We start from the raw sequence: 15,478 nt of genomic DNA, 5'->3' as shown, positions 1-15,478 counted from the left end.
TCCGTAGTATCTAAACAAGTTTACACAATGCCATGATGAACTTGGTAGGGTCGGAGTTAATGTCTCTGAAGAAGACTTGGTAGCTCTAACTCTTTTGGGCCTTCCCAAGCGCTTGCATAACTGTAAAGATTCCGTGAATGGGAGGGAGAAACTACCGAGTTGGGAGAGATTATGGCCCAACCTCATATAAGAGAAAATAAGGTGAAATACCAGAGATGGGACCTCATCCAAAGGATAAGAAGAGGACTTTTCATTAGCCAGCAAATGAATGAAGGCTAAGGGAAAGAAGTCCCAAGGTGGGGTTGAATCCTGTCAAGGGGAAAGAAGAAATACTTATCCCAAATTAAGTGCTTTAATTGTCACGAATTCAGGCACTATGCCACAACATGTCCACACAAAAAGTATAGCAAGAAGGAGTCTGCAGTAGGAGCGACAGGTGAAGCTTTAGCTTCACATTTGGAGCTAGATTTCACCCTTATTGCATTCATGGCTAACACTATTATGGGGAGTGTTTGGTACTTGGATTAGGGTGCCGCATTCCACATGACTCGCTATAGAAATTTTTTCATTGACTTATAGGAGAAAGATGTCCAAATGAATATTGAGTTTTGAAATCATGGAAGGTACAATGTGATAGAGATTGGTACAGTGACCTTTTAGAGGGAGTTAGTCTCCCCCCCCAGGCTCAAGGAAGTCATGTTCATTCTAGGACTAAATAAAAATCTCATCTTTGTTGTAGTTTTGGAAGACCGTGGTTACGATGTGATCTTCAGCAAAGGGGAATAATTCCTGAGACACATAGCCACAAGGCAGGTGAAATAGATTAGTCCTCAAGTCAATAACCTATATGCACTTGAGGTAGAATATACATGTAAATCCTTGAGGAGAAAGGAAGAGACTACAGATATGGTAGTTGAGATGGAGCATGTTAGACCTCTCAACATTGACCCTCAGATGAAGCCTCGTGAAGTTATGAAGTAGCCACAAATGGAGAGGTAGAGAGGAGAAAGTGTGGAGATATCCACTACAGAAAATACCTCTAGTAAGGGGATATTTCAAACCAAGTGGTTAGAGGGAGCACATGCAACTATACCTCTAGGAGTGAGGTGGAGCGATGTAAATCGTTAGTCCAAGAGTTGCAACAATTTTGGTGGGTCCATTGAGGCATTCTCCTCATGGATCATTATCTTACTACGTGGGCCCATAGTATTGAGTAGTAGGAGGATTAGTGTAAGTCATAGGAGTGTTAAAAACTAAGTAGGAGGCTCAATAACATAGTCAACAACAACACAATTTTCCCAGTAGAGAGTTCTAGACACAGTTGATTCAATGTTTATTTTGGATGCTTCTTAGTTGCAAATGTTGCAGTAGCAACAATAATAGTGAGAGGTGTTGCATGCAAGTACATTCCATAAGTGCAGGATAAGGGCGGTTGATAATCCCTTCTTGCTGAGAGGGAGTGTTGAAAATGTAGCAAGAAAGTCTCAATTTTGATTTTTCCTTAATCAAATTTAGGAGATTTGAAATTCCACATCAACACACAACTTGGAGGAGTTAACAAAGGTGACATGGCTCTTGTCACTCACTTAAGAACACTTAATTTGAGTTAATGAGTTTAAATTCAATTTACTTGAGTTGATTCCTAAAAAATAGGAGTTTATCTCAATTAATTTGAGTTAGGGGCATGAAGTTTATTTGTTTGTAGTGATTCCTAAATTTTAGGATGCAAGATTGAGTTAATTTGACCTGTAGCAATTTAATTCAGTTAAATTGAGTTATGGCCAGTTAAAATATTTCTAACTATTGGAGGATCTAGCGAAAGGTCAAGTGTGGAGGTAACACACTTAGTGATCAACCAATTAAGTAATCAATCAACCCAAAATAATTGATTAATGCAGAGAATTCGAGTTACCGAGCTGAGATGAAGATTCCAAGTTAGTTGTTGGGTCACAAAACATGTACGTTTGTACCCTTACATTACTCAATAAATCACTTTCTTTTATATATTTGTCTTCATTCTTGGAAATGATTTGGAAGAAAATATTGTGAAAGTTAGGTAAAATCAATCATTAACAGATTGTATGTTTTTAGCATGAAAAGACTAACTTTTTCTTTCTTTTATGCATAGGAAATCAGAATTGGACAATTGTTGTTCAGTTGATAGAATGACAACGCTAAACCAGGAGAAGATTGTTCATTGGCTGTACGAGCTAGCAAAAGATATGAAAGAGAATTCTAATTCTCTAAACATAAATCCAATCGTTTAGCTACGAAATCGTGAGTATCTCTTGATCCTCATGATTCGCTTTCATCAATTAGTTTTCCATTAGACTTTCATCCATTAGTTTTCCATTAGACTATGTGATACTGATGGGTGAAAAGGATCGGGGACGATTTGACTCTTACCCGTTATTGTATCTTTGTATTGAAGAGAGTCTATTTTGACATTACAGTAATTCTGTACCTTTACTATTTCAATTAATGAGAATTACAGAGATTCTCTCTTAATCACGTTCTGAGCTTTATCAACACTAACTTATGGAGGCTTTGGGACCAGTCAATAGAAGATTCACTTCTCCTTTTTATCATAACTATTTCCTTATTTTCTGCAATTCTTTATTAGTGTTCTTTTATAAAATCAAGTTATTCTTTATATCTTCATCTGGAATAGATCTTTAACACTTTTTCTTTAATACTATTCTTTTAATGAGTTGCATAGAATAAGCTGAGTGTTACGGTTGATTGATGCTCTTTCAATTCATGTTCAATATTAAATTAGTTACTTATTGTTTATTGTTGTCTTATTTCTTTCCATTTACTAGATCAGATAGTAGCCCAATAGATATTATTTATTTTAATGCATCTACTTCAAATTCATTTCCTTTGCAAAAAAGGTACAATTGAATTTAGATTTATAGTTTGAGTTGTCTTTGATTGAACTTTGAAAATTCAGGATTTGTTATTACATTCTTGCAATGATTTGATGAAGTATTAGACTCATTTAGTTACGTAACAACCTCTGACCTCTATTGCACAGATAGTGACGACATCCTTGAAATAAACAAACGAATCCTAGGTTGATAATGTAATGTAGGAATTAAGGTTGATTTAAATAGTCATCTTAGTGCACCAACATTTTGACATCGTTGTGGGGGAGGTTTTCAAAGATAATAGTTAATTTGTGTCTCTGAAGGGAATTGGGTATTGAAAATGGGAGGTAAGAACCTGTGTACATAGCAAACAAAAAGCTTGCTCCTATTGCCCACTCTCAAAAGATACAAAGAGGTTGTATAGGAATGAATGACCAGGGGAAAAAAGATACCAATAGGTCAAAAAACACTATCAAAAACCACCAAAGCCCAGGGATCAACGACCCTTGGGAGACGAACCTTAATAGATGAAATCATTCGGAAAGATGAATTTCAGGTGTTAGTAGGACCCTAGATAGTATCTAGAAAGGGCTCTACTTCAATACCTCAAGTAGCAGAATCACCAACTACAGCTTACGGCGAGATCCATAGTAAGACTGAAGGGTCCAAGCAAAGTTTCCAAAGTCCAAATCACCAATACATTGGTCCTTTACAAGAGGGAAAATCGTGCAATTTAAGAGAAGGAGAGGGAGAAACAAGTGGAGCTGCTAAGGTAGAGCCACAGTCGACTAAATTAGGATCTCCTATGATTCCAGATATGAGCAGTGTAGTCGAGCCACTTCGGATCATAATTATTCCACTCACTCAGATAACACCCCCTAAAATCCTTGAAGGATATTGGCACATCTTCGACCAAATGGAAAATCAACCACCTCAAGCTCAGACCTCGATGTTGGAATATCCCATAATCGACCCAGTAGCTAACGCCCCAATGAAAGTAATTCCCTTGCAAAATATCCCAACCTTTCATGGGATGACCTCAGAGGATCCAGATTCTTTCTTATTTGTGTTTGACGTCCTGTGCAAAGGTTCTGATTACACCATTGATCTTCAAAAATTGAAGTTGTTCCCCTCTACCCCAAAAAGAGTAGCTTTGCAATGGTTTATGGGTTTAGGAAGACGCACCATCAACTCCTGGGACATGATTTCTCACTAAATATCAGGACTACTGTAGGACTAGGGAATCAAAAGATGAAATCTTTAAAATGTCTGCGAAGGATAATGAAACTCTAGAGGAGTATGTCAAACAGTTTCAATACAATTTGCAAGATCCCCTCACTCCACATTACCAAAAGCAGCCTTGAAAGCCATTTTAACAAAATGGATGAAAGAAGAATGGATAGAAACACTAAATCTAATGGGGAAAGGTGAAATTTCTCAAGAAGACTATGACAAAATTGTTCGATTGTGTATCAGGTTTTCACGAGGTAGCACACGCAGTGGGTTAGGAAGCCGAGACTCCATGACTAGAGGAAGCAAACTGCCCAACAGAGGCGTGACGCGAGTAGATATCAGCAACCTCCTGGAAGACTTTAAGACATATATCTTAGGCACACTGACTACATAGTTAGATGTCTTACATGACAAACAAAGACAAGTTGAGGAAAAACAAACACTAGCCATATTCTACCCATGATGCTGAAAGAAGGAAAGTCAATGGAATGTCCTCTGGACATGATCTAGACGTGCTCTATATGCCCGAAGGACCATGCCACAGATTAGTGTCCATCACTTCTGAGGTTAAAAGAAGTCTTCAAGGAATATGAAGAAGGAACAAAATCGACATACTTAATGGCACAACGTCGATAATGGCAAGCATGACCCTCAGGTATGCCGCAAGACCCATCCTTGAATTTTCCTAGGAAATATCATCAACAAAAAATCTTGGAACATCATGGAAAGGTCAACCACCTTTCTCTGCCTGGCAATCCCAATAGTACTCCATATCACCCTAGCTGAGCCAACCCTTCCTAGGGTCTGGATGGCCAAATCAAAAATACTCTGCCCCTTTCTGGAAAAATTTAGCTAGTAATCCTTAGGCTTCATAGTGGGCTACTTTGACCTCACAGAATCCGAATTGGGCTCAAAACTGGTAGCACCCTATGGGGATGATCAATTTACCTATGGGAGTGGCTTCTCAATCTCAACCCACATTGCCTAGTCCATGTCAAAACCCTCGACCTTCAGTACACCCCCAACTACTAGATCAACCAAATGTGAATCCTAATAAAAATAGACTAGTAAAATATGTACAAATTCTTGAGAGTTTTGATAATGAGATAGAACTAGTAGAATGTAATGAGCTTCGGTTGAGGTCAAGGTGCATTATTTCCATAGAAGAAAAAGAATTTGAAAACAAAAAACAACCTGAAATAAATCCGTTGACTGTGATTGCTATGAAAATAAGATAGGTAGAAGACACAATTGAGCAACAAAATTAAGAGAACATTATAATTTCTTCTCCCCCATTCCCCGAAGGACTAGAAATAGTTAAACCTGCTATTTATCTTGAGTTTGATATATTAGGGGAATTAAAAAGTTGTGTATAAAGATCCCACTCCTCTAGGCCATACAAGACATCCCGATCTGTGCAAAAATAGTTAACGAATTATGTAGGGAAAACCCTAGGAAGAAATTGAAAAATCCACCAAAAGTACACATGGTAGGGACTTTATCTATCCTGCTTCTAAGTAAACAATAAGCGATTAAATATGAAGACCTTGGGAATCCTATAGTAACCGTTCAAATACAAGACTTCAACTTCCCAAACACATTAGTAGATCTTGGAACAACCATTAATATTTTGACCACTGAATCTTGCAGGGTTTGGGAATTACAGCTTTGGATCCCACCTCGACCTTATTATAACTTGTCGACAGATAATTAGTCAGGCTTGAAGGGACTCTACAGGATGTAATGGTTTCTTTTGATTCTTGGGAATATCCTATGTATTTCTTAGTCATTAACCCAAGGACTAGGCTAGATGGACATCCTTTGATATTGGGTCGACCTTGGTTAGTGGCGACAAATGCCTATATAGGATGTCGTACAGGGAGCATGACTATTACACAAGGGTGTGTTGTGAATAATATTGTTTTGTATCCTCCCGCTAAACCAAGTCTACCTACTATAAATACTTAGTTACACCTAGCTAGATACTTGGAAGAAAACATCCTCTCTCCTCTCATGCTAGAAGAAGCTCTTGAATTTAAGAATCAGACAGAGGATGATGTGATTAACAATTTCATTAATAGGCCAGTTTTCATGAATAACTCGACATGTCAAGTATTAAAATCCATTCTTGATAATGAGGCACAGGGAGATCCCTCCAAGGACGTAGATGATTAGCCTATACCCACGACCATTGTTTATAACTACAGGTCGGTTGAGATTGAACCACGTAAAATGCTTAACATTAACGATAACCTGGATAGCCACCAACAACAAAGGCTTATTCAATTACTTCATAAATATAAAAATTCATTTGCCTTGGAATACTCAGACATGAAAGGATAGATCCTTAGCTATGTACTCATCATATCTACAATGAGAAGGATGCTCGCACCATTTGGAACCCCCAATGAAGGTTGAGTCCCCATCTCATGGATATTGTGAAAGAGCAACTACAAAAGTTGTTGGATGTAAATTTTAGTTATCATATCTCAGATAGCTAGTGGGTCTCCCCATTGGTAGTTGTTCTCAAGAAAAATGGGAAATGGAGAATCTACACGGACTATAGGGAGCTCAATAAGGCCACTTAGCAGGACCATTTCCCTCTTTCGATCATTCATCAAGTTCTCGACAGCTGAGCCGGGAAACAATTTTTTCCTTCCTCGATGGATTCAGTGGCTATAATTAGATCCATATCACCCCTGAAGACCAAGACAAAACCACGTTTACCTGCCCGTGGGGTACGTTTGCATACAGAGTTTTACCCTTTGGTTTATGCAATGCTCCCTCCGCATTTTAGAGGGGGATATTGAGAATTTTTTTTGATCTAATAAACGCAGGGCTCAAAATTCACATGGACAATTTTACCCCATATGGGAATGATTTTGACCAGGGGTTGCGAAATCTGGAAAAGGTACTTGAACGATGCATTGCCACCAGGTTATGCTTGAGCAATGTAAAATGTCATATGATGATGACTGAAGGTGTGGTTTTGGGACACTACATCTCTGCGACAGGAATACATGTAGATCCAATGAAAATATAGGTAATTCTTGCACTACCCACACCCAACACCCAGACCGAGGTGCATAGTTTCATTGGATACACGGGGTATTACCAAATATTTATTGTTTTTTTTTCAAAAATTACTGCACCATTATATGTCTTAACCAGTAACGTCGAATTTAATTGGTCTGACAAATGTGATGTTGCCTTCACAGATCTGAAGAAGCTGATTTCAAATGCTCTAGTATTATGAGGACCAAATTTGGAGCTACCTTTCCACATTTCCACAGATGCATTAGAAACAACAATAGGCATTTTTCTCGGACAAGAGGAAGAAAAAAAGCCCTATGTTATTTATTATATCAGCAAAAATCTCACTTCTGTCGAAATCAATTACACAGTCACAAAAGAATGAATTTTTAGTTATTTTTTATGCCATAAACAATTTTAACATTATATAATTGGCTATTCAGTCTTTCTGTATACTGATCATTCTGTTATTAGATATTTAGCTAATAAACCTGTTACTAATGGGTAGGTGACTTGTTGGATGTTACTTTTGTAGGAGTTTGATACTACTATTAAGGACCCACCAGGGAAGGAAAATCTAGTTGCAGATTTTCTGTCTCGGGTACCTAAAGCGAACAATCAGTCAGTAGTGGATGACCAGTTTCTAGACGAAGATTTGTTTTCCATGGCAGTAAAGGAACTTTGGTACGTAGACATGGTAAACTATTTGGTGGTAGGAAAACTACCAAGGAATCTGTTAGCTAAAGAAGGAAGCTGATTGTCCAACGCAACAACTGATTTTCTTGGATAGGTGGATATCTTTTCCACACACGGTGTGATATGAAAATGCAACGTTGTATTTGCGAAGATGAGATCTATGACATTCTGAAATCTTGCCATGACGAGCCTTGTGTTGGAGATTTTGAAGATCACAGGACTAGATATAAAATACCTCGGATGGGCTATCACTGGCCCACTATTTTCAAAGATGCAAAAAAATATGTTTAGGTCTGTGATAATTGTCAGAGGATCGGCCATCCTGGTCAAGCCGACGAGATGCCATGGAAGCCGCAGTTGGTAATGCAGCCTTTAAAACGATGGGCATTGGATTTTGTTGGCCCATTCAATTCACCATCAAGCCGAAAAGCCTACATACTAGTTGTTATAGTCTCTGTAACAAAGTGGGTAGAAGCAGTAGCTTTGCCAAGGCCTAGGGAAGAAACTGTAATTAATTTTTTGTTTGAGTTATTTGTGTGATATGGCTCACCCAAGGAAGTGATAACATATGGGGGGGCACAGTTTATAGGACATAAGCTTATGACCATCCTAGGGAACCATCATATAACACATAGAATCACTTCTCTGTATCATCCTCAGGCGAACGGGTAGGTTGAAAGCACCATCAAGGTCCTCGAGTCGATCTTAACTAAAACAGTTTCAACACACCGGTGGGACTGTGATGCTAAACTTAAAGAGGCCTTGTGGACCTATCGTAAAACCTACTAAAACACTACAAGTTATTCCCCGTACCAACTTCTTTTTGGTAAGGAACAAATTTTTCCTATCGAATTTGAAATAAATTGTCATGGAACATCCCAAGAAGTGGGACTGGATCTGATAGAGGCCCAAACAAAAAAAATTCAACAGTTCAATGAATTAGATGAAGCACAACTACTTTCTCTACAATGTACAATGATTATTAAACAACAAAGGGCTAAGTGGAACAATAACCTTATTAAGAAGAAAATGTTTCATAATGGAGACTAGGCGCTCCTTTATGATTCCAGGTTTGAAGACCTTTTAGGAAAATTGTAGACAAGGTGGCTTGGCCTGTATGAGATTCATGAAGTACACAACAATGGAACTATAAATTTGACTACCATTGATGGGTCTGTCTCTCCTTTTCGGGTGAATGAACACTGGTTGGGACTTTATCAGAAGCCACTCACCAAAGAGTCTTTTTTCCAACAGGTATGCAACGATCCCACTATGCAAATTTTAGTTGCAAGGGGTGATGACCCAATAACTTTAATTTCATGAAAATTGTTTCTTTTCAATTGTAAATAATATATATATTTTCTATGAACATAGCTTATTAATTTGTCCATTTTCTTTTTTTTTACTTGCATGATTGAATAGAGTAAACATTGTTGCATGAATGAGTGAATTTTTTTAGAAATATGTGTTGTTTACAATTGTTGTTCCTTTTGGACAAACAATTGTTTTTGCATTTTTCAGAAAATTGGTGTTCTTTTCCAAAAGAACGGTTGTTGTTCCCTTTTATCAACTTTCATACGTACTAATGTTGTTCTATTTCCATTCCACTAAGCAGGAAAGTGTTTTTTCCCTAAAACAAACAGTTTTCATTCCATTCCCGATTGAACAATTGTTGTTCCATTCCGGACAATACATTTGTTGTTCTGTTCTTGACAGAACAATTGTTGTTCCATTCCTGACACCACATTTTCTGTTCCATTCCCGATAGTACATTTGTTGTTCTGTTCCCAATTGAACATTTTCTATTCCATTCCTGACAAAACATTTGCTGATCTTTTCTGATAGACCAATTGTTGTTCTACCTATACACGCATTCGTTTGGCTAGAGATTTGCATTAAAAAAAAAAAAAAAAAAAAACATTCATATTGATTACATTATGATTTCTTTTAACCATTTGCTAATCATATTTATTTCAAATCTGACATGGTTCATCTATTGAATGACTTGCTGTATGTTTTTCCTTTGGATATATTTTTAATTTGATTCATCACCAATATCAAAAGTTCAATGGTTCTCTCTCTTACACTTTCAAATGGAAAGTTCCTTTTGGCAAAATACAAGGAAAATAAGCATATATTTTGTAGGCATTGTTTCACTTCTTATGCGATCCCTGCCTCTTAAAGGGTTAGTGAGCCTCCCTCAACTTATAGTGTAAAAAATGGAAATAAGATAAATCATTCTCAAAGAGGATAGGAGGTCTCATTACGAGCCGACCTACCATGATCATAAGGACTTAACACAAATGACATTCCCATTCTTGCTACCATGCCAGGGTAATGGCGTTTTAGACATTATATATGTCTAATGACAGGAGGTCTCATCAACAGCCGACCTATTCACTTTGTGCTGCCCTAGTGAGTGGCATTGTGGTTATCTGGTTACCATGCCAGCACAATGGTCTCTTTGCGGAAATATGTAAATAATAATAATAAAAAGTCATAAGTTGAGGATATTGGCTCATTTTTTTGGGTTTAAGTGGCAACCATGTTGAGGCTATAGATGCATGTTGGCAATAGTGGCTTTGCCCATGGTATTGGAGTATTATTCTATATTTGCCAATTCTTCAGTATGCTAGCACTTGCTATTTAATTAATCCAAGAGGAGAAACTAGCATTGAATAGTGTTTTTACTTCTAAAAACTAGCATAACCATTGAAAATCCATTCAATGAATCACTTCAGCATTGTCCAATCAATTGACCCTAGAAATCATTATTCTTTTCATGCCATGTCAAATTTCATTTTATCAATCACAAAAGGTAAAATTAATGTTGATAATGAATATTTACTCTGAGGACGACGAGGCCCTTTATTATTGGAGGGGGGAGGTTATGTGCTATAATTATTTGACAAGATATAATTATCCAACTCCACCATGGCTTGTTGATTGGACTCATTAATTCATGGTGCATTTATAAAAATCTTTTCCTCATTGACCAATCATTATTATTGCATTTATTTATATAAAAAACCTCTGATAGAAACTCTTACATGCGGCGTATTCATTTTTGTTCAACACTAAAACCATAGAAGTATGGATATTGCATGCAAAATAATGGAATTCGTAGAAATTTCACCTGTAGAACAAACCTATATATGCAATGTCCTAAATCATAATACTTGTTCTACTTCTACAAAACATTAAGTGGAAGCATAATCGAATTCATGATCAACATAAAGTAGAAACATGCATAACTGATCAAGAGAAATAATCAAACATAACACAAGATATATCCAGGGGAAAGCACCAATATAAAACCCCAACCATGTATTATCAATCAAGTGGAAATCCTCTTCACAATACAAAAATAATCATCTCTCAAACTATCTAGTTCTCAATGAACTATGAAGATATGAAGATATGTCTCATGAACCAACCAAGCCCTGTATATAAAGGCTTTACCTATGGTCCAATCCCTGTTTCCTTGCGTAGTTTGCTTAGGAAATAATAGCAAAAGCATATGCAATTAATTCCAAACATACCAAGTTAACCAATCATGCAAAAACTACTTACTAGAAATAGTCAAGCATATGATAGTACATTGTCCCACATCCGATCTCAACTAGGTCTCTGACAGAACTGACATGCAACAGTTATCCATGAGTGAATTCTCAGTTATCTAAAATAATAGTTGTCACATGCATGCAAGCATTAACAAACTATATTTTATTATTTTAACAACTTGTTAAAATAATCTAACTGGACTCGACTAGTTAGAACTAAGTCAAATGATTCTCTCATTATAGAACTCATACTTATTCCATCAATCAGTGGAGGAAATTAAGGATAAATTCCTCAATCAGTGGGACAACTCATGTGCATTCTCACAAAGACTTCAAATTCAAATTTCCTTAACTAATTAACTCAACTGAATTAATTAATTTAATATTTCCAACTGTTGTTAAGACCAAAATTAATTTTACTTCCTATAGATAGACTAGGGACTGCTATAAATAGGAAGGGACCCATAAATGCTATTTTTAGACCTTTCTATTTTTAGCAGTTTCACCTTTCACCCAATGTGGACAATGACCTCACTAGCCAAACTACTATTTTTAGACATGTTTTTAACAGGTCTATTTTTAGCACATTCTAAATTTAACATTTCTTGTTGCACATTTTTCAACACTCCCTCTCAACAAGAAAGGATTTCTCTCGAACCCGATCCTGTAACTCTGGAATGTTCTACATGCAACACATCTACCTGGTCCACTTGCTCCAACAACACTTGGAACAAAAACAATCCTAACTGACCACTCTGTTGGGCTAGGAACATACTCTAATGTTGAAGCTCTACCTGCTGCTAACAAGTGCTTCCTCTCTAACATCTGCTCTACTGCAACATATCCATGCACCTCACACCATTTCACACCTCTCTGTGCCACCTAGCACTGTGCAAAACACTTGTGCCTCTTGCATTGCTATAGCCCGTTAGCTATGCACTGTCCTGGGATTCCCTACACTATCGCTTTCTTTGCTGCTCCATCTGCATCTCTCTCTACCCAATTAGTCAGTTCCTGCTACTCCACATCGAGGCTTCCATAGCAAGGTCTCATCCAAAAGGTTGGGTACCTCAAGGATCCTACCCCTCCTCCTTGGAACGATCACTCTATATCGCCCCACCTCCTACCTGGAGGTATGGCTGCATGTGATCCCTCTGCCCACCTCACTCAAAGTTTCTCCCTATTGGATGTCTTTGCATGAGTAGATGTCTCTACTCGATCTCCACTCATCTTCCCCTATTGTGGCTGCTCCACAACCTCCTGAAGCTACTGCACCAATCGTGGCTACTCCACAATTGTCTGAGACTTCTTCTGGCTCTGCATGTTGAGAGGTAATATACCCTCCCTTGTCAACCACCAAGTCTCCATCAGTTGCCTTGCTACTCAAGGCTTTGCATGCATCTTGAACCTCAAGAGCATATAGGTTCTTGACCCGTGAACCAATCTCCTTCACCTATCTAGTGATGATGTGTCTAAGGAAAACCTTTCCCTTACTGAAGACTACATCATAGCCTCTATCTTCTAGCATTGCGATTGACACCAAGTTTCTATTCAATCCTGGTACATACTTGACATCGGTCAAGGTAAGGTGAGATCCATGCTCCCTCTGAAAAAAAACCATGCCTACACCTGAGACACTATACTTCTTATCATTACCCTTTCGCTATGAGTATCTGGAGATCTTTCTCCTCCAAAGTACTGAACAAACTCTTGCCACTGGTCATGTGGAAAGAAGCTCCACTGTTAAGAAACCAACCACATCCTACCATGGATGAAAGCATGCATGCGAAGAGTGTGAAATCCAACTCAAACTGTGGAGCAAGTGCCTAACCTTTAGATCCTTCCCCGGATCGCTTCTTGGATTTCCTTCGTGAACAATTTGCGGCATAATGGCCTACCTCATGACAAAAAAAGCATCGTGCTTTCAATTTGTCAACCTTCTGCCCATCATTGAAAGAACTGGATTCGAAAAGAGAAACCTTCTCCTTCCCCTTCTTTTCCTTACTCGTTAAGGAACAATTCTCCTCTTCATGCATGGATGAAGAACTGTCTCTGGTGGTTTGTTTGATCTCCGCCTGCATCAAATCTGACCATAATTGTTCCCAATCTAGCAGTTTCTCCCTTCCATTCACTGAGTCTTGGTAGCTATGCCAACTCTTAGGAAGTCCAAGGAGTGCTAAACTCACCATATCCTCATCCGATGTCACGACCCCTACACTTGCAAGCTCATCCCTGCATGTGATGAGCTTGGTCAGATACATGGAGATTGTCTCATCCCTTTCACAGTTGATATTTCAAAGTTTGTCCTTTAGTGCCAGCTTCCTCTGATCACTATTATTCTGATATAAATCTTTCAATGTTTTCGACATTGCATGTGGAGTCTCCTTCGCATGGTGGCTCGAGACAATGTGATCTCGCACTGCCTCCAAGAGAATTCACCTAGCTCTAGCCACACACTTCCTCCATTCCACCTGCTTAGTCTTGTTAGTAGGCTTAGGAATTTCTTGATCAATGAAATCCTTAAGGCCATTATCTTCCAAAACTACCTCCATGCAATCCTTCCAAGCTATATAGTTTGAGCTACCATCAAGGGCATACTCAAGCCTCAAACCATAGAACGCCATCGATGAAATAGATGTGATAAGAATTTGATATCTATATCCTGAATAATAAACTTCAAATTTCTCCTGCTAGTATACTATTCTAACTTGATCACCTGTCCTTTGATACCATGTAGAAATTTCACCTATAGAACAAACCTATATATGCACTGTCCTAAAGCATAATACTTGTTCTACTTCTACAAAACATTGAGCAGAAGCATAATCGAATTCATGAGCAAAATCAAGTAGAAACATGCATAACTGATCAAGAGAAATAATCACACATAACACAAGATATATTCAAGGGAAAGTACCAGCATAAAACCCCAACCATGTATTATCAATCAAGTGGAAATCCTCTTCACAATACAAAAAGAATCAGCTCTCAAGCTATCCAATTCTCAATGAACTATGAAGATATGAAGATATGTCTCATTAACCAACCAAGCCCTGTATATAAAGGCTTTACCTATGGTCCAATCCCTATTTCCTTGCGCAGTTTCCTTAGGAAATAATAGAAAAAGCATATGAAATTAATTCCAAACATATCAAGTTAACCAATGGTCCAACTATGCAATCCTTGAGGACACTAGTTCCTCAATCATGCAAAAACTACTTACTAGAAATAGTCAAGCATCTGATAGTACATTGTCCCACATCTGATCTCAACTAAGTCTCTGACAAAACTGACATGCAACCATTATCCATGACTGAATTCTCAGTTATATAAAATAATAGTTGTTACATGCATGCAAGCATTAACAAACTATATTTTATTATTTTAACAACTTGTTAAAATAATCTAACTAGACTTGACTAGTTAGAACTAAGTCAATTGATTCTCATTCTAGAACTCATACTTATTCCCTCAATCAGTGGAGGAAATTAAGGATAAATTCCTCAATCAGTGGGACAAATCATGTGCATGCTCACAAAGACTTCAAATTTGAATTTCCTTAACTAATTAACTCAACTAAATTAATTAATTAGTATTTCCAACTGCTGTTAAGGCCAAATTAATTTTGCTTCCTATAGATAGACTAGGGACTGCTATAAATAGGAAGGGACCCAGAAATGCTATTTTTAGACCTTTCTATTTTTAGCAGTTTCACCTCTCACCCAATGTGGCCAATGACCTCACTGGCCAAACTACTATTTTTAGACATGCTATTTTTAGCACATTCTAGGTTTAACATTTCTTGTTGCACACTTTTCAATAGAATTGTTACAGGAGCACAACAAGCATGGGAGGCAGTGTCGTTCGCAAAGAGCCTTCAATATTATAATTAACAGAACAGGATCGAGCAATTCTCGAGTGCACCGGGTGGATACAGTACCTGGTCATGTTGCATGGATTTCACAGTGATGTTGCACTGGAATTTTTGCAGAAGTTATAGAATGGACACACAAGCATGAAAGGAAAAGCCATAGTAGTCTCTGAAGCAGTCATAGCCGAAGTCTCAAGACTTTTGACAGAAGG

This window comes from Pinus tabuliformis, chromosome 8, assembly GCF_031772625.1.
Source record: "Pinus tabuliformis cultivar Carrire ecotype Pingquan chromosome 8, CPIR1, whole genome shotgun sequence".
Taxonomy (NCBI): Eukaryota; Viridiplantae; Streptophyta; class Pinopsida; order Pinales; family Pinaceae; genus Pinus; species Pinus tabuliformis.
The sequence above is the reverse complement of the archived record's forward strand: the minus strand, read 5'-3'. Positions refer to the sequence as shown.